Source organism: Aethalodelphis obliquidens, unplaced genomic scaffold, assembly GCF_003676395.1.
Source record: "Aethalodelphis obliquidens isolate GAN/ISIS:26980383/991018 unplaced genomic scaffold, ASM367639v1 scaffold1, whole genome shotgun sequence".
Classification (NCBI taxonomy): domain Eukaryota; kingdom Metazoa; phylum Chordata; class Mammalia; order Artiodactyla; family Delphinidae; genus Aethalodelphis; species Aethalodelphis obliquidens.
The window spans coordinates 97,298,761-97,319,169 of NW_020837945.1; the positions used below are offsets into that span (position 1 = coordinate 97,298,761).

At 37.8% G+C, this 20,409-nt stretch overlaps 1 protein-coding gene across 1 annotated transcript in view; it reads right to left on the reverse strand.

Moving 5' to 3' along the window:
* Positions 1 to 20,409, reverse strand: part of LOC113629270 (EGF-like and EMI domain-containing protein 1) — a 460,637-nt gene that overhangs the window by 187,603 nt on the left and 252,625 nt on the right.

A 20,409-nucleotide genomic window follows, 5' to 3' on the forward strand; every position in this document is an offset into this window, starting at 1 on the left:
AAACAAGCACGTGGAAAACCAGGATTACATATCCAGCATTTATTGCGAGAAACTTCACTAAAACTACTCAGAGCTAAAAATATCTTCAAAGATGATTGCCAATAAATATATGCATTAAAATTAAGAGAGATAAGAACTGTAAGCTCCCCGACGGCAGGGAATATTTTCTATCTCGGTGGGGACTATGTTTTGGTCACCATTAGGCATGTGGTCATCCTGCCTACCACGTGGTTCTTGCATAATCTGTGACTTAACAGCCTGCACCACTGCCTGCCCTAGGTGCTGCCCAACCCCCCTGGTATTCCCTAGCAGAAAACTCCTGCTACCCTCAGGTACTGCAATTACATCTTCGACTTCACTGCAAGACTATTAATTCTTGGATGGAGTCTTTGATTCCTGGATCCCCAGGGTTTTACACAGAGCCTGACACAAAATAGGTTTTTCAATAAATGCTGGTTGATTGAATAAATGAATTAAGGGATGGATAGACAGATGGAATTAATTGAACTGAACTAATCATAAATGGTAATTTTATGTTCTAAGCTTAATCACTGTTCACTCTAACTCTCTCAGGAAATCTATTCATGTTCCTCATTTCTTTTCTCCCTAAACACACAGGCATCAATTGAATGATTTTAAAGGGTGCCGCACTGATTAGATATCCTACTTTTGCTCCCAAAATAGAAATTTTAAAAGTCCTTCAGTGTCTGCGTCGCCAAATATTTTATGGCACAGTGTGAGCTACTGCCATGCCATTCAAGATTTAAAATAAATAAACGGGTAACTTTGCTATTTGATTCTATTGTAATTATCCAGATAGCCTTAATGTCTTTTTTCTCCCCTATGAACATTTCTTCTATCAAAAGAAAATCATCTTTCAAAAAAATACTCTGGAATAACTTACAGAACCTCAGAGATTAAAAGCAGACTCATTTAATTCCATTTTGCATCTAGACAATGTTATTTCTGTTTGTATTAATAGTAAGTTTATTAATAACATTTTTTTATGCCCCATGCCGGGTATTGTGTCAGATGCATGAGCTATATGAGGACAAGAACAAAGGAAGGGGGCTTCCCTGGTGGCACAGTGGTTGAGAGTTCGCCTGCCGATGCAGGGAACGCGGGTTCGTGCCCCGGTCCGGGAAGATCCCACATGCCGCGGAGCGGCTGGGCCCGTGAGCCATGACCGCTGAGCCTGCGCATCCGGAGCCTGTGCTCTGCAACGGGAGAGGCCACAACAGTGAGAGGCCCGTGTACCGCAAAAAAAAAAAAAAGAACAAAGGAAGGGTTAGTCTCTAACCTCATGGATCACACAAATCCAGTGATCCTGGATGGCTAGATGATGTTCTTAAGGTTTCCAGGTCAGGAGCACAAATGCATCCATTCCTCTATTCCCTGTGCCTTGCTGTTCACTAGTGTTTGGTGTACTGTTTCACCAGCCCTACGTTGTCTGCGTAAGCTACCACCTTCAATCTCTTGCCGTCTGCCAAACACCAAAGTCTTACATAAAAGTGAAAATTAAGCTCTCACTTAACAAATAATTATTGAATAACTGAAGGTAAAATGCAGAGTGCTAGAGGCATAAGGCAGTTTTTCATCAGTCTTTTAATGTCTTCCTGTCAAGCTGCAGGATGGAAAGCGGGGGTGGCTGGGAGATCGGGAAATAGGTGCTTGTCAAGAAGAACACAAATGAAGTCAGAAAACAGAATCAACTATTAAAAACAATTAAATCAGAATTTTTTATGTTACAATGAAAATCATTCATGCTTTTCCTTCCCGTAAAAGAAAAATCACAATGAATATAAATTTATGGTAAGACAGAGATAGATGGTAAAAGACATGTTTTCCTTTTTTTTCCCTTGAGGCATACACATGAATTTAACTGTACAAAGTAAGTGGTGTCAAGAAAGTAGCAAGTGAGTTTTGTTTGCAAAATTTCAATTTGCAAATGGCATCAATTATCGGAACACAGAGGGATCTATTGGCTAATCCTCTAGATAACTGAATCATAGTTTAATTTCAAATATATATATATTCATTTTCTCACCAAGAATAACTCTCTTCTCCTTGAATATAGGGCACATTGTCCTTTTTGGTCATTAAAGAAGTAAAATGTACAGATGTGTTCTTGGTGTTTTGAAAAAGGCAATTCACCAAAAGTCTTGAAGAAATAAAGCAGTGACCTGTAGTAAAGTGTCATATTTTAACACAAGACCCAGTTGCCATAATGGGGAAATGTATTTTGCTTTAAACCATAGATTATCATGGGTTCATTCTCATCGAATGACATAAAACGTGATCCACAACTCTCCTCGGCCCTCCTATGGGAAATTCAGCTGAAATGAAATCAGTTACTGACTTCCTCTTATTCAATTTCTAAAATTCAAGAAAAGGTTAGATTTGAGGGGTCTGCTTTAGCTTTAAACACAGTGTATGTGAAATGTGAGGGGGAAAAAAAAGAGCTTCATTTGAAACTTCCAAACTGGAAGATGAAGGGCCTCACACATTTAGTGACGGTACAGCAGCTTTCACTGTAAGGTTCCGGATTTGAATTCTGGCTAAATCAGCAGTGATCAGAATTGCTACCAAGCAGTGAATCAATAAAAACATCTAAGGAAAATAATCGTCTCTCACACTGCTGAATTGTTGGCACAATGGGCAACCTATGTGGCAAGGAGAGAGCCAACATGGGCCTGAGGAATGAATTAATCTTTCAGAGATTTTTTGTTTCTTTCTATAACACTTAGTGATGGGAGGACAGTAATAGTACCAGGATGCTGCCCATCTATAAGGCTTAGTTAAATCTAATATTTCTATTTCTAGAACTGAATTCAACCACTCAAGTGCAATCATTTATCTATTTCTCATGTTGTAAAACACTTGGAGAGAGGTCATTCTACAGGTTAGTTAAACAAGAAACTTAAGACATGCACCCGTACTAAAGTATGGAAAGTAATCAAGACAATAAAAATATGTAACATCTAAAAAGAAACCTCTATTAAAGTTTGGAGTGAGAAAACTTACTTCCAACCGTGGTGCTTAAATACATTCAACAAAGAGAAAAAGTCTGGGTTGGGTCTTCAGAAACTTGGAGAAAGGCACTGTTTGTGGATGGAAGAAATGGAGGATTAAAGGAGGTATTAAAGGCAAGGTTACTATGTGGCTTCTATGGGTTTATGGGGCAGGACAAAAACTGTAAATGTTGAAATTTCTTCATCCCCTAACACTTGTCTTTATCCCCCTTCAGCTTCTTCCAACCCCCCCAACCTCTAAGTAGGATTGCCCAACTAGAAGATATTAAGTTAATTTAATAGGAAAAAAAAAAAGAGAGAGAGAGAGAGAGAGAGAGAGAAAAGAGGAAAGAAAATGAAGAGTAAAAATCCAGGAACATTAGAAGGAGGGAAACACTTTTCTCAGAAGCTTTGAAAAGGGAGCAGAGCCCTGCGAAGGCAGTGGGTAAGAGGCATTTATTCCCACAACAATCACCTGAGGTTTTACTTTCTTTTACAGAGTATGATGCTGAGACTCCAAGAAGTGAGTAACCTTTTTAAGATTGAAGGGGGTCAGAATACACCACGTTAAAATGCACCACTTAGGCAGAGGGATTATTTTGCGCTGAAAGCAATTGAGAAAGAGCAGACTCAAAACAAATCTCTCCACTCTACCCTCCCCTTATTTGCCTACACTAGACTTTTATGCCCTTAGTATCCAGAGATGGCACTAAGGGGTATCATAACAAACTTTACAGACAACTCTTCTCTCCCATTAGTTTCCCTGTATATTTACCTTCTCACAGTTTGCCATCCCTAAAAACCTAAACCTCTTTTCCTTGTCTTGTCACTTTTCTAAAAATGTGTTGTTCTTTGTTAAAACGATATATAATCCCCAGATTCCAGCCACTCCTTTGGGGTTGTCACTGTTTTTCTATGAAGGCCTCCACATGTATATTATGTAATAAACCATTTATCCTGCTTGTCTGTCTTTTGACAGTTTAATTTGCAGTTCCCCAGATACTGAACATAAGAGGGTAGAAGAGAAAGTATTTTCCCTCCTGTACAAGGTCATGCAGCTGGTAAGTGCCCAGAATCAAGCACAGGTTGAACTGATTCCAAGCCCATGATCTACTCTACACCAAATGCCTTCCCTTTGCATGGGCAGGAAAGTATGTGGTATGTACTGTGGCTGAAGCATGGGGTAAAGAGGAGAACACGAGTATGTCCAAGAAGGGTCAATAGCAGAGGGTCAGAATATCTTAGTAGGAATTAAAGAAAGAAGTGTTTCCAGTTGTAAATGAAGTAACTAATCTTCCCCCAGCATCCTTAGAAGGGAAGGAAATTAGATCCTAAAAGTTAGCAACAGGAAATAGTGTGCAAAGTGGTGATTTAAGTCACATGATGGAGAAACCAAAGGAAGATTCGTGGGATTATAATGGCATATAAACCTTCTGAGTTCAAGCTGCAAAGTTGTGAATAAATGGTCCCTGGTTTTCCATCCTAGGCTCCAGTGTTGCTGGTTCTCAGATGCAGACTCTTTCTCCACATGTCCTGGCACCACTCTGCTGTCTGCAGAGGTCCCAAGATGATCAGTCTGGGGCCTGCTTTTCTAGTTATAAAACAGGAGGATAGCACCTGCCCAGTGTTGAAGCAGCAAGTACAGTAGACACATTAGTGCCTAAATGAAGCCTTTTTTTTTCTCTCATGTAATCAGAAGAATCAGCGAAGGAGGTGGAGGGGGAAGAAAGCACTGAAAAAGAGACAACTCAAGAGACCCAATACTTCAGCTGTCTGAAGCACTTTGTAAAAGGCATAAATACACCTAGAATATTTTTTCTAATATTTATAGAGTATTTTAAAACATATCTCTTAGGAATCAAGAAAGTAGTCTTTGCAGTAAAGCTGTCTCATTTCCATCTCAACAATTATTGTCTAAGAAGGAGAAAGAGAGAAGAAAACATTCAGACATGTTTTAATTGTGTTTATTTCTTCTGTCTTTACGTGCCATCTTCAAGCTCACCTCTTGTGATTTAATGACTTAACTTTGCTTATGGCAAAGGCTTGATGTACCTTTTATTTAAGCTGAGAATTCAGTGCTTAAAAAGAGACCTAAGCAAAACATTTTACAGACTATTCCTGAGAGAGCTCAGAATTAAACTGTTAAATGTTCTACTATAATGAAATTTTGTATAATCAGCAGATAAGTAACTGTTGGCCATTTATCAGTTTTTCTAGTTGCATTTTTTTTATGCATGGGAAGCATAATTAGAAGCCTCCACAGGTGGAAAGTCTTATATAATAACAGTACATTTTATCAGAACGGTGCTCTTTAATTTGCAAATTTTAGAGCATTTTACAGTGATGATCTATTAGCAATAATGACTAGCATATCTTTAAATATTTAACATAGAACTGTGTATAGAAGAGTGTACCCATGATCTCAACTATTGGTAAATATGTGCAAATAGGTCAACATTTAGATCTTATATGTTAGATGGTATCCAAGGATGGAAAAATGTACACTGGATAAAGTGACTAGAATTTACATTTTCAGAGTGCTTGTTTTACAAAGACATTTACATGTCATCCATCCTTTAATTCTCATTACAGCTCTCTCTCTATTTTAGAGATAAGGCAGCTCAGACCAGGAAGACAAGAGCTTTACGTAAGGTCCTCTATCTGGTGACTGTCACCCACACCCTTCTGAGTCCAGTGTCCATCCTCCTTATGCCATGGCTACCTGTTGGGCTTCCCCATGGAACTGCTGGGTGATGGAGCCAGTCACCTCAGCTTTCTGAATCAGCTTCCTCCTCTGTGAAATGAGGCAGTGGTTCCAGATAACTAATTCACCTTCTCCCATAGCTGTAAAAACTCTACAAAGTTGTCTAAATTCTACTCTAATCAGGAGGAAAAAAGCCTAAGTTGCAACGTAAGCAAAATGTGTGCTCTGTGGGAGAAAAGAATTATGACGTTTATAAACAGTCATGTCGCTTTATAGAATGTTGAGGTCCCTGAAGATAGCTGGCGGAGGCTTTTTCTTCTCCTCTACCTTCTCCCCTTAGCTTTTTATTCATAAGACATAGAAAAAAACTTGCCTCCGTCTAGCAGTGTTTGGGGGTGTCTTATTTGTACATTGGTGTAGTAGTATTTAAACCAAGTCGTGAACTACTTACGTCATATGAAAACAATTTAGGAAGATGTCAGCTTTCAAAAATGAAACAACACAATAAAAAATATCAGAGTATATCTTATTAATAAAAATTAGCCAAATTTGGAAGAAATGAGTAAAACATTTGGGCACTGTGCTTTTCAACATCATATAAGGGTATTATTTAAGAGGTCTGGCCAAGAATTAGAGGAATAAACTTTGTTTGACTCTACTACTGATGAAGGGTCCCAGATCCAGTGAAAGTACACATTAACTTGTAGATGTTTGTATAATAGCTACATAAATGATTTCTGTCCAGTAGAAAAGATAACCCTAAAAGTTATGATTGATTGTACGCACATTAGCCAGTTTTGTATCTAACAGCCATCTTAACGTCTTTTATTAAATTGCTTATAAATACTCAGCTCCTCAAATAATCGTTCAGCTAATCTCAACATCGTATTGGTTCCCTCATTAATTAATAAGCTGAATGAAATCTTTTACATGTGTTCATTTTATTTTGGTATGAAAATCATACCTTTAAAAATATAATACTTTGACAATCCTATCGTCAAATAAGGATAAATATTGTTTTATAAAACTTTGGTTTCGGGCTTTCCTGGTGGCGCAGTGGTTGAGAGTCCGCCTGCCGATGCAGGGGACACGGGTTCGTGCCCCGGTCTGGGAGGATCCCGCATGCCGCGGAGCGGCTGGGCCCGTGAGCCACGGCCACTGAGCCTGCGCGTCCGGAGCCTGTGCTCCGCAACGGGAGAGGCCACAACAGTGAGAGGCCCGCGTACAACAACAACAACAACAAAAAAATTTAAAAAAACTTTGGTTTCAACTGTAGTATATAGATGAATATAAGCAGTCACACTGTAAATTGTATTTCTTATTGTGAATCTTGGTCAAACGAGTTTGAAAGCCTCTGAATTAGTATTTTATTCCATGACCTCTTGAAATCACCTCTATTTCTCCAATTCAAATGATCCTACTTTATTGTTTCTCCTTATTTTTAAATTTAAGCTTCAAACAACCAATATTTTTTCATGTTTCTCTAAGAATTACCTGCAAGAAGTCCAAATCCTGTGAGTAATTTTTTTAAAGTCACTAAAGTGTCAGACGACTGATAGCAAAATCTCTTCCTGGGGTGGACAGTGCCCTGCGGTGTGAATGGGTGGTGAGGCCTGCCCCAGTAGCCGACTGTCAATTGCTCAAAGCAAGCACTGCTTCTTGGCCAGCTGATGTGCAGGGAGAGACTGGGAAAATGTCAGAAAAAGGGTAAAAGCACAGAGATGACAAACCCAAAGTAAATAAAGTGGTGGCATGAGTCATTTACTGACTTAGCACAAAATATCATGTGGCATTTTACAATAACAGCAAGATTACTACATGGGAATTCAATTCATAAATAACTAGAATCCCAGTAATAAAAACAGGAAATCAGGGCACAACAGGGCTGTATTAAAGCCACAGCAAGAGGCCTGGCTCAGGATTTTCTCATTCAGACTTGGGTTCCATCTGCCTGTTGGCATCATGTTAACGTTGGCTTCTACAGAAAGACTTCCTTGTGGCTTTTCCACTGGGAACACAGTTTCTCTTCTTTGATTCTCAACCAAACCAAGGGGGATGCAAAAGTTTGGTGAAATTTTGATTGAAAACTCTGTAACTTTTTCAGTGATAATTCTCTTTGAGAATCTACAATGCTAGAAATTACATTGTTCTCCTAGGGGAGAAAAAATATACTGCAGTGAATTGCAACTGGTAATACGGTGGATGCTTTAGAATTTGCTCTGATATGTCATAAAATATCATTGTGTTGTGTACAGTCATCTAACATTTCAGTTGAAATTTGTCATTGCTGCTGTGGTTCAAGAAAAAGTCCCTATTCACATTTTTTTCGTGCAGTAGCGCAGAATGCCTATACTTGCAACCGGACAGATTCTAAACCTGAAATTTTGGCAGTGGGTAAACTGGACAGATAGTATTTGTAAAATTCTTCAGCACCATGATCCATTCATGTTATCAGAAAGCAGTAAATAGCCACAATTATTGAGAAAGCAAGCTTGATATATTACATAAAATACCTCTCTGATAACAGGAACTATGTATTACTTTCAGTATATTATAGCAGAGATGATATTTAAGTACATCTGTACTCTAGGTTTTTTTTTTTTTTTAACCAATAACTGTCATATGACCTTTCATTGATCAAGTCAACCTTCTCATTTCAATCTCCTCAATTCACAAATGAAACAAATAGTTCAATTTCCATACTGAGACAAACAATAATAAAAAATAAGTGGAATAATATAACTGAATGTGTTTACAGGTTATACTACGCTGGAAGATATGAAACGTTTTAACACATATCTTAAGAAACATTTTATGTGCGTATTCAATGTTTCAATTAATGTGTTTATGACTTATAATGTTAAACTTCAAGATTGTAAGCGATGTCCATCAAAAAATTATTAGCTTGGGGCTTCCCTGGTGGCGCAGTGGTTGAGAGTCCACCTGCCGATGCAGGGGACGCGGGTTTGTGCCCCGGTCTGGGAAGATCCCACATGCCGCGGAGCGGCTGGGCCCGTGAGCCATGGCCGCTGAGCCTGTGCGTCCGGAGCCTGTGCTCCGCAATGGGAGAGGCCACAACGGTGAGGGGCCCACGTACCGCAAAAAAAATTATTAGCTTGACGGTACAAAGTTTAAGCAAAATTCCTGATTTCAGCTATTTAGGAGTTACAGGTCAAGGGCAGATTTAATAAAATGTACATCTAATCAAGTCAAAAACCCTACATGTGATTCCCCAAAGTCAAACATTCTTAAAGGGAGAAAACAAATAAACCTAGTGACAAAATGGAGTCTCTCCTGAAAACTGGGAGTTTTTGCCATTTTCACAGGTCAGAAAAACGTGAGATTATATGAGATGGCTGAAGAACATTTGAGTGCACAGAATTTAACATAATATCTTTCATTATATAAAAAGAAAACCCTGAGAAATTACACATTATATCCAATTTATTACCTAATGGCTTGGAGAAGAGACAGGGACAGTTAGCACTCTGACAAGCCACTCCTTAACTATGGAAACAACCAATATAATGGGATTAATGCTCTCAGGTGGCAAGCAATGGCTTGGAACTTTATAACCCACAGAAACAACCAATTTTCTACTTCTCTGAAGACAGAGCTTCCATTAGGTCAACAGAGCATGACTTCTACAGCCGCCCTACAACTACTCTCTGACCAGATGGCATCTGCCACAGAAGGATGTACGTATGACAGGATGCTTTAATATAGAAACAAAGATATTCCACAGTGCCTAGAAAATATGGAATGTGGCAGAGTAGGTCAGTGCCCGCTTCCTAGGTTTGCCATGGATTTATCAGGATTTCTAGAGCAGTGAATAAACACACTCCACCAAGCTTTAAAACAAGCAACACTGATCTGTTATTGCATTTCAAAAAACAAGAAAACATATACACTACCTCTGCAGATGATGGTTTGTTCTAGACTGGGTTGAAGTGTTAAGAAGAAAAAGGGATTTTTGACAAAATCTTTAAGAAATTATCTTGTAAATATTCCTTTGAAAGTGTTTGTGGTGCTTAAAAGAACAATTTTGACTTGGCTGTGGCTCCTTGAAAAAAAATCAGATTTTATTTCTTAATGCAGGACAGACCCTCTCTCAGAATATACATATATATATGAATAGATACATATTCATTCTTGCTCTCTGTACAGATAAGTGCCAAAACTACATTTCTTTAAAGGTATCTCATAATAATTAATAATATTTACACAAACGCAGATAAACCTCACAACAAACAATTCTATGAAGTGAGTACTACAACCCATCTGTTTTAAATACCTCAAAAGTAAAAATTCCAAAAAGTGTAATGGTCTTCCTTATGAGTACTTAGCTTATAACTACTGGAACCAACATTCCAGTTCAAATTTCATTCAAAAGCAAATGAGCTTTCATTTAGAAAAGACTTTTGAATAAATTAATCTGAATTACTGAAGATGCACTATATTTAGCTGGGATGATATTTCAGGGATACATAGTGATGTATAAACCTGCTAATTTTCAAATATTTTTACCCTACCTCAAAGACAGAATATGCATGTTTCCCTGGAAGAAATATTTGAAAACAGCAAACCAAGTCTAATTATTAACACCAGTGAGTCAAAGAGTTCCTACTGTTTTTCAAGAATGTGTCAGTGGCCAGAGTGCCCAAAAGAAAACCTTAATTTAACGACAATCAATTTCTTCCAGCTTCTTCATTTCGGAAGGTATGAGAAAGGTCTTTCTTGTTTCATTGTTCCCTTTCTACAATAACCAGAAAGGATATAAATTATTTTTGCCGGACAGGCTGTCACTGCCCCTGGTAAGTAAATATGTTTTTAGAAGGCTTCATCTGAAAGGAAGTAAAATATATGTCATTTTCCTAATCAGCTGTCAGGCATCTTTTATTCTAACATGTTTTCAGAGAGGAAGATAGAATTGCCATTTTTGAAAAGTGATGGAAACTTTGCATATTTTCTGAGAAAATTATTCAAGAAAAGATGGTCTTCAAACATGTGGCCATTGGGACAAAGTATTTTTCCTCTTCCAAAGAAGAATGAAGGGAAATGAAAAGACTTAAAGGGAGTGCCTAATTTTACTCTGAGGTGTGATAAAAATGGTAAGCGGTAAATCATTAAGTATCTGTGATTTGGTGAATAAATAAGAGAGGACCAAGGGGTCTTGTTAGTAACAACTGCATGGGTAATTATCATAAATTTATGGTTCTAGGTCTGAGCAAAGTTTCATTCACAAAAGGCAGCCTTGAGCCAGACTGTTGAGAGCTGTTTATGCCTGGGTAACTTGAAGAATAAACAGACACATAAAAACAAACAGTCCACTCCATGTCTCTTGACCAGACCCTAAATTTTGCTCTATATTTACATGTTCAAGAATGAAATGTGAATGTGTTCCTAAAAGAATACAGAAATTCAGAGACCACCCAAGCAAACAGAATAAACACAGAAACTCAATGAATTGTTTCTTTTGATCAATCTTATTAACAGTGAGCAAAATGAGAGCTGACAAGAACAATATTGACAAATGGTATCTCGTGTACCTAACACCCTTAGTGCTTTATCATATATTTAACAGGAAAATAAAAGAGAATTTTGGGCCCATTCTGGTCAATCTAACACACATACACACACAAAAACAAAGGCAAAGACAAGAAGGAAAATGGTAAGTATGAATTTATAAGCAATTTTGCCATTATCTGGTTCTTATTCATATTTTGTTTGCCTGTAAAACAAAACTCAAAGTTTTATTGTGATCCTGGTTTCTTTTCATTCTTGCTGTAACTTAAACTACTTTAATAGGAGAGAGAATTTTTGTACTGATCAATGACATGATTATGCTGTGAAACTGCAGGATGTTTGCTCCCTCTCTGATCTGAATTCCTTCATGGCCTTAAAGTGGCTGACAACTTCTCAGGAAAGTGGCTGATAACTTCTCAGGAAAGTGGGCTAAGGACAAGTGCAATTATTTTAGTTTGACATATTTATTTCTAAAACCAGAAATATAATTTTTCTCCTTGCTATGTCAGGTTGGTTTTCCTGGACTTACCCAATTTAGTCGTTGATTCTGTTCTATTCCTGAGAGTCACAGCTGTCAAAACTACTCTTAAAATTGTCAATCTTTGGTCAAGATTAAAAAATCTCAAGATTAATGAAAAGAGCTAAACTATATTTTTAAATGGAAAGAGGAAATGATGAATGTTCTGGGTCATGTTGTCAATATATTTAAAGGACATTATATTCTTAATGGAATCCAGCAAGAAAAGGACAATGCCAAAATGCCTGACAACTAGACTAAAAACTTTCTTAGACAAACACTTTCTACACTCCAAAGAGCTCATACTACACATACACACTCAAACACATAAATCCTCTGATGCATTAACTCCTTAACAGAGATTAAAAGAAAAAGTAGGGTGATATACTTTGATGAATAAAACTTGCAGCAACATTAATGAGAATTCTTTTTAAAAATAAAGACTTTGTCTTTATTGACATTTTACACAGTTCGGTTTGTTAGCTGGCTGTAAAAATCAAACAAAGACTAAAGGAAAAGGAACTGACAACCCTAGTGCAGATTTGAAAAACTATATTGCTATTTTCAGGATGCCAGTGATAATTTTAATTGTCCAACTTAGCCTACTGGTCCATGGTATAGCTCACAACTGGAACATAAATAACCAGTGGTTTATGATTTCATGTTTCCAATCATGTTAGCATGCTGACATTTCCGAAGACACTTCCAACTGCATGATTCTCCTGTGAAGAAAACAATGAACTTCCTAGCTGAACACAAAGTATAATAAGCACTAAGGGAAAGCCACATCACAGTAGATTCTGCCCCTAACCTTGTATATTCAAAATGAACAAATAAATACCTTTTTATTTTAATCAGTATGTTCAGAGGGAAAGCTAGTTTTGAGTTTCATTCCCATTTTCAAAGCTTATACCAAGTAGCACTAATGGCAAATTGATGAGTCTGTGTAATGTAGACTGCCTGTAATTATTTTTTAATCAGTAGATAACATGTAACAGCAGTTTCTAACCCAATAATAGAGCTTCAGTTGGTTGAGGAAGTCTTCACAGACAAGCTCACTAAAAGAGAGCACTTAGCAACAGCAAATCAAATGCAGCCCTTCAATGAAGCTGTTAGACACACATCAGCCTCTGCTGCCATACCGAGGGCTTGTTAAAAATCGATTCATTCTAGAGATCAAAGCTGAAAAATCGTTCCGCAGCCTGCTTCATATCAATAGACAATTTTGTGCAGTACATCACACACACAAAAATAAGGTCTAGTAGCAGTGGAGAGCATCAGAAATCTGGCTTCCAAAACAATATTTAAAATAGATTTCTGTCCTATGATAAAGGATGAGGTTAAATAGAACACAGTGTCAAACAGAAACGCTGAAGCTTTTAACATAATAAAAACAATCAATGAAGTTTCTTTTCTAGTTTCAATATGAAATAAGGGGGGGGGGGGGCGCGCTTATTTTTCAGACTAGGGATATAACCCAGACCTTGATATAGTACTTTTTAAGAAATTTTCTTACCAAGAAATATTTTGCTTCCAACCTGTGGACATGTTTATATATGGGACTGTGTGTATGTATATGTGTATATGTACACACACACATACAATATCAATAAATTAAGCACTGACATTAAGAAACATATGGCTGGGCTTCCCTGGTGGCGCAGTGGTTGAGAGTCCGCATGCCGATGCAGCGGACACGGGTTCGTGCCCCGGTCCGGGAAGATCCCACATGCCGCGGAGCGGCTGGGCCCGTGAGCCATGGCCGCTGAGCCTGCGCGTCTGGAGCCTGTGCTCCGCAACGGGAGAGGCCACAACAGTGAGAGGCACGCGTACAGCAAAAAAAAAAAAAAAGAAAAAAGAAACATATGGCTGATACGTTTCATTCCTTTTTTCCTTTTAATGGAACAAAGTTCAAATTTTTGGAGCTGCTTAGACATAGCCACAAAATAGACAAATTATTTTCCACAATGCAGTAAGGAGAAATAATATATCAGGTGTCCAAGACTGTTATCTTAATTCTGTATGGTAAAAATAGGTGTCTTATACAGTTATGTGGAAAAGATTCCCTGGTTATTATTGTAAAGGCCTCAACTAAAATTAAACTGCACCTTAGCTATTCCAATAAGAATTGAGCAATCAGTCATAATTACAGCCAAAATAAATGAATTGGAAAATAGCTGATTTACAGAGGTCATACATAGTCTGAGTTTTAATTTGAAATTAATAACAGCATGACTTGTGCTGGTAACAATTTCTTATTAAAAATTAATAAAGGCAGTGCCTGCGAGTAAATGTCTCCTATTTCACGGCTTTATTCTCCTGATCTTTGGAAGGGGTTTGAAGAGAATGGGAGACGTGGATTTGGCCCTCTGTGGCCCCTCCCCTGTTACAAGATAAGGGGAATTGTAGATAATGGATTGGTAAACTGTAGAGAAATCCCAAGGTTAGGAGCATCGGTTTGCTTTATTTGGTTATCTTTTCTTCCCAGGAGATCCCATCTACATTCTACAGTCCTCATTATCTCAAAGCCTGGATAGAAATGGTTATGATCTTTGGGAATACTTCAGGAGAGTCTACCCACGTTGGAGAACCTATGTTCCCCTCTAAACTGAGGGACACCTGAGCTCACCCCCTGCACCCCTGCAAGGCATTATCTTTGCATTAAACTGCGTCTCCTTATAGAGCACTGTCCATGCCTTGAACTGTTATGGCTGGTGCATAACAATGCATCATTACCTTTTGTTTACTATATTTTCCAAAATAAGAATGAATCCCAACCATAATTCACTCTTCCTTCTAAAGTTCCACATTTCGCATGCCTTATGATTGGATACTCAAAACATGATTCTTGGAATTCTGTGCCACATTTTAATCATAGATTGGATGTATCACAGAAACCGATCTCTAATAAATATTTTTCAAACCCCTGATTAGTTTATATACATATCATAGGAACCACTCTTTGATGAATGTTGTTCAAACCCCTGATTAGTTTAAAAGTAATTAGCATCCATTCTATAAAATATTAACCGGGGGCTTCCCTGGTGGCGCAGTGGTTGAGAGTCCGCCTGCCAATGCAGGGGACACGGGTTCGTGCCCCGGTCTGGGAAGATCCCACATGCCGCGGAGCGGCTGGGCCCGTGAGCCATGGCCGCTGAGCCTGCGCGTCCGGAGCCTGTGCTCCGCAACGGGAGAGGCCACAACAGTGAGAGGCCCGTGTATAGAAAAAATATATATATATATATAGTGGCTGCTGCTGGGTTATCATAGTAGATTATGAATATATGTTCCTTCTGCTTTTAGCTTTTCACTATATTAGAGGTATAAGAGAAGACTGTCCTTCCTTTCTGACTTTTTAGTATTAAAAAGACTAGGGTATGATGCCCCCAACTCTGTATTTCCTTATGGGAATATGTCAGCTTTCCTTAACTTCCCAAATGTAGAGGAAATTTAGTCAGAAGAAGAGTGGGAAATCTATGCTTTACTAATATCTCTTCTTTCCTATTATTGTGCATCAGCCTCTATTTCTTTTTCAAGAATCATAAGTGTCAATCAGAAAAAGATTCAATCAGCTGAGAAAAATGCTGTCCTGTAGGAAATTGAATGAAGCCTTCATTAAAATGTTCACAGTGACAGATAATGCATGTTTTAACGTTTCTTCACCATTTATTTTTAGATTAAGAAAATTCAAATGTAAGAAAGCAACCATGGAATGAAAGAGAAGGACAAGAAATATAAAAACAAAGCAGAGCTCTAGCCTTGCTCACAATGTCTGCTTCCTCTAGGTATGTTCAGAAATTATAATTCAAGTGTCCATTAAAAACACTTGTATTGCATGGAAAGTCTCTTTGCATCGTTGAGAAAAATTATCCAAAACTTGGAAATAAGGCAAGAGGATGACTGTGGGTTCTTTCAATGTCGTACTAGAGCACCAACAGGGCTAACAAAGGTTATTTAATTTTCCAGGGCAGAGTTCGGAGGCAGAAAAGGCTCCCCGTGCATTGTAGGATGTTTAGCGGCATCCCTGGAGTCTACCCACTCGATGCCAATAGCACCCTCCAGGTTGCCAAGACCAAAAATGTCTCCAGACTTTGCCAAATATGCCCAGGGGGGACAAAATCACCTGGATTCCTAATAAGTACTGCTCTTGGGAAATGCACCCTTGTTTGATTTACTATTTACTATAGTGTCCAGAGTCAGTCAAATTACTTTTAACTTGTAGTTTTGGGGCTGTTAGAGACACAAACGGTTTCTCTCTGGTGGAAAAGATATACTCAAAGGTTATGATTTTATTGTCTGTTGGTGTTTTCTCTAATTTAGCAAACTTATTTCTTCACACCTTTCCCAACTAACTATATAATCTCAGTTCTTCAAAGGCTCTTTAAACCAACTCTACCATCCTAAGGGTTCTCTCATTGATGGGTTAAATAAACTATGATGTATCCTTACTTGATATTTGAATGAGAGTCATGTTTTTCAGGTTTTTAAAACCACTTTGACAGCCCTTTCCACCTTTTAAAGAAATAATGTATGTCATCTTTCCCCCTAATAAACCATTTCCAGAAATCACAGTTACCTGTGGACTCCTGAGTGCTCCACAATCAACCATAAAAGTTGTTTTCATTTAATTAATGATAGAATTGTATGTTTTTACATGGAGAGATAATCTAGCTAAATTCCATCTAATTAATATCCTGAAAAGATTATTTAATTACAGTTACTTTCCCTATTAAAAATAACAACACAAAAACATCATCCAGCACTTCCCTGGTGGCGCAGTGGTTGGGAGTCCGCCTGCCGATGCAGGGGACACGGGTTTGTGCCCCGGTCCGGGAGGATCCCACATGCTGTGGAGCGGCTGGGCTCGTGAGCCATGGCCGCTGAGCCTGCGCGTCTGGAGCCTGTGCTCCGCAACGGGAGAGGCCACAACAGTGAGAGGCCCGTGTACCACAAAAAAAAAAAAAAAAAAAAAGTCATCCAGTAGATCAAACAATCTTTGTTTCAATTAGGAAAATAATCAGGAAACTTACACAATTATATAATTTGAAAGCATAACCACCATTAACCCCATACCACCGACCAACACAGACACACAAATTCATACAGACATGTATGTGTGTGGTACCCAACTAAGGGTGCTCGGCTAATTCCACCCTAAGATAGTCTTAAACAGCCAGGAGGGGGCCAATGAGAAGTTATTAGATGCAACAATGAGACTTTGTAAATCCCACAGTTTTAAAACTCGAAGTGAAGAAAAGGATTGCTCTTTATGGTAATGTGGGACTACTGTATCTAAGGCTTTCCAACACTTACTAATATGCTTCATAAGAACAGTCCTCTGGCTAAGGTGAAGTGTCTGCCTAGGAATTTATAGCACAGTTTAGCTTTTATTTTTCCTGTATTTATTTCCCAGTTACCATTTATTTATGATAACTGATATTGTTTTTCCATTTTCCTTGTAATAAATTTTAAATCAAAAATAAAAGAAGTATTTATAAATAATAATACAAGTGGTAAAAGGATATGACAAAACTTATGAATGTGTTAACTAAACAATTAAGTTTGGAAAACACTCTGCTACAGGAAACTGATATTTGAAATGGAATTTGCTTTATAATTGCTTGACCTCAAGCTTTCTTTTTAATGAATGGTAAAAAAGCCAGTCTCCTCTAGGAGGCAAGTCTTAAAGGCAATGTGGAAACACCAACAGATTGAGGATCAGAAGAACCTTCATTCATGTTCTGGGTGTGTCTTTAGCTGGCTGTGAAATCTTGAATGGGTAAGCCCACCGAAATACAATTTTATCATGTCTGAAGTTCAGAATACATGATTTCTAAGGCTCCTTTAGACTTTAAAGTCTTCTTCACTCCTATTTTGCATAATAAAGTTTAGCACTGATTGATTTTTAATTATTTCTTGCCTGCTAGTTTTGTCTTTCTAGTAATACTGTAATATTATTGAGAAGAGGGATCACATCAAATCTTTTTTTGTAACTTATGGAGTATTTTCTGCAATACTGGCCAAAGACTAACACTCAGTGTGTGGTCATTGCTTGGTAATTGGCCAGCTGTTAGCTTTCAGCAGAAATCTAATGAGTGCTTTTATTAAAAATAAAGTGGCATCCACAGAAATATTTTAAAACTTGGAAAACTGTTTTAGCTCACTCTTTTGTGGACAGTTTATTGTGTAAGGAGATGGTAATGAATTAAAACTGTTCTAAAATATGTAAGCTTGGGAATTCCCTGGCGGGTTCAGTGGTTAGGACTCGGCGCTTTCATTGCCGTGGGCGCATGTTCGATCCCTGGTCAGGGAACTAAGATCCTGCACTCGTGGTGCAACCAAAAAGAAGACAAAGAAAGGATATAAGCTTAAATTACTAATCAAAACCTATGAAATCCATAAGAGAACTGAAAAATGATGCATTTGGTGAATTTTTAACCTAGAAGAAACTGTCTAAATGACTGAAGTACTCTAGAACTGTGCTGTCCAATACAGTATCCACTAACCACATGAAGCTCTATAAATTATTTAGTTCTTCAATTGTGCTAGCCATATATCCAGTGTCCTTTGGCTATTGGTTACCATATTAGACCTCTAATACGGTAGGTCACTTCCGTCACTGCAGAAAAATCTACTGGACAGCACTTCTCTAGGCTATCCAAGGGAAGTTCTTTAACTGAGAAAACAGTTCAAAAGAAACTGAGTTTCTCCAACTCATTTGACAACAAATGAAAAGTCTAAGCACAGAATTTGCTTTAAGTATCAGAACTCAACAAAATGGGGATGTGTTCTTTATTAATTTTGCATATTTTAGATTAAACTATCTTAAGTGGAACAAAGTAATACCGTTTATAAATAAAAAATGTACAAATATGAAATTCAATGAAGGAAATACAGAATAAGTCTTTATTGGAAACGACTTTCATATTTCTCTAAGGAAGCCTACCAAAATCCATGGCCAGGAGGTATGTAATATATACTTGGCAGAACTTGCCTTTCTAGCTTAAATTTTTATGCCAAGGATCCAGGTCTTCGGAATTCTGATTGAGAAAATAAAAAGCAATTTTGAACTGGTTCCTCTGGCCTAAGAGATAACAATACGTATCAACACCACCATGCCCACTATCCATCCCCCCAGTAAAATTAAAGAGTAGAAGACAAACAAACAAACAAAAATGAACAAATACAAGCTCAACAAATAAATTATCAGCAAAGATACAAGGCACGCAACCAAGTATTTAACAATATATATTTTATCTACCTCAGTTTCTTTACTGCTCTTCAGCCCACCAGATGGGTTATTTGAAATAACTCCAATCTCCTACATAGAAAAGTGGAATTCTGGCAGATCACTAACTAAAGATTTTTGGCCCTATAGGCAAGCAGCTGTGAGTGGGGCTGGGTGTGTGAAAAATATGTGGTTAGAGAAAGGGTGGGTAGATGCCAAAGCACAAATGAGGCCCCACTAAATCCATACTCTGTCCTCGCATCTCCATCCCTCTCTCTTAGCCCTTAAGGAGCTATTCCAAAGCCATGGACAACTAACAACCACAGCTGGACAGGTCAGGGAAGAGGAGGTATGTCCTTAAGAAGGAAGAAGCTTCATATTTGCACAGTGTTTTAAAAATCATTAGCAGAGGTGTCAAATCATTATCTGTCAACCTGGTTCCTGTCCTTTAGAAAGTTCTGAAAATCCTATTGGACCAGAACAGTTACGAATTATATCTGTTTCTTAGTTGTTTCTGTCTGTAATAAAACAAGGTTGCCTTGAAGATTTTGTTCTCTGAAAGGCCTGCATAAACATAAATGGCTTTCTCTCTAGACCGTAGGTATTCTCACAGCCTCTGAAACCAAGTATGGGTCGCCTTCCTGTTCTGCACCAGGTCTCACCCATGCTTGATTTCTTAGGCCAGGAGAGCATCTCTGGCAGATCTTACAGAGGTCTGATGTCAGAAGAATCAGCAGAAGGAGGTAGACGAATAAAGCAAGAGAAGATACCGTAGAATCACTGTATAAATAACATTTTACAAAAGAGTCACTAAAAATGGCTCAGAGGAAGATATTTATGATGCAATTTTGCATTCAGATTATCTGTACTGTCTCCAAGATAATTTGTAGTGACAGATAAACATCAAACAACTCTTGAAATTTATTTTGTATATATTTCTTTACTGCCTATTTTCTATCATTTGGGAAATTCAACTGCATAGTCTCATCCATTGTACTTTACACCAATCATTGTAGACTTAAATGTCTAATTTCTCAGTCATCAAATTGTGCTTACAAAGTACGCACTTCCATACAGTTCTTCTAATGTTGAGTATATTTGTATGAGGTACCAAAAGAAAAAGATATAAAAACACAATTTAAGATATATTGCCAATACATAAATCCACTGAATTTCTTCATAATACCTAAAGCTTCATCTAACAAATCTGATGTAGAAAATGTAGAACTGTCAGAAAAAGCATACTATATACTTTCAAGAAATTCTGTTAATTTAGGATGTTACAAGTGTGTATCACAATCTTTCAATCTAAAAAGGAAAATAGAAACTAAGTAACAGAGAAAAACCAAGCTGACATGGCATTTACCTCTAAATTAGCAAAATGCAATTATGGTCCACATAAGATAATCAAATAAAAATAAAT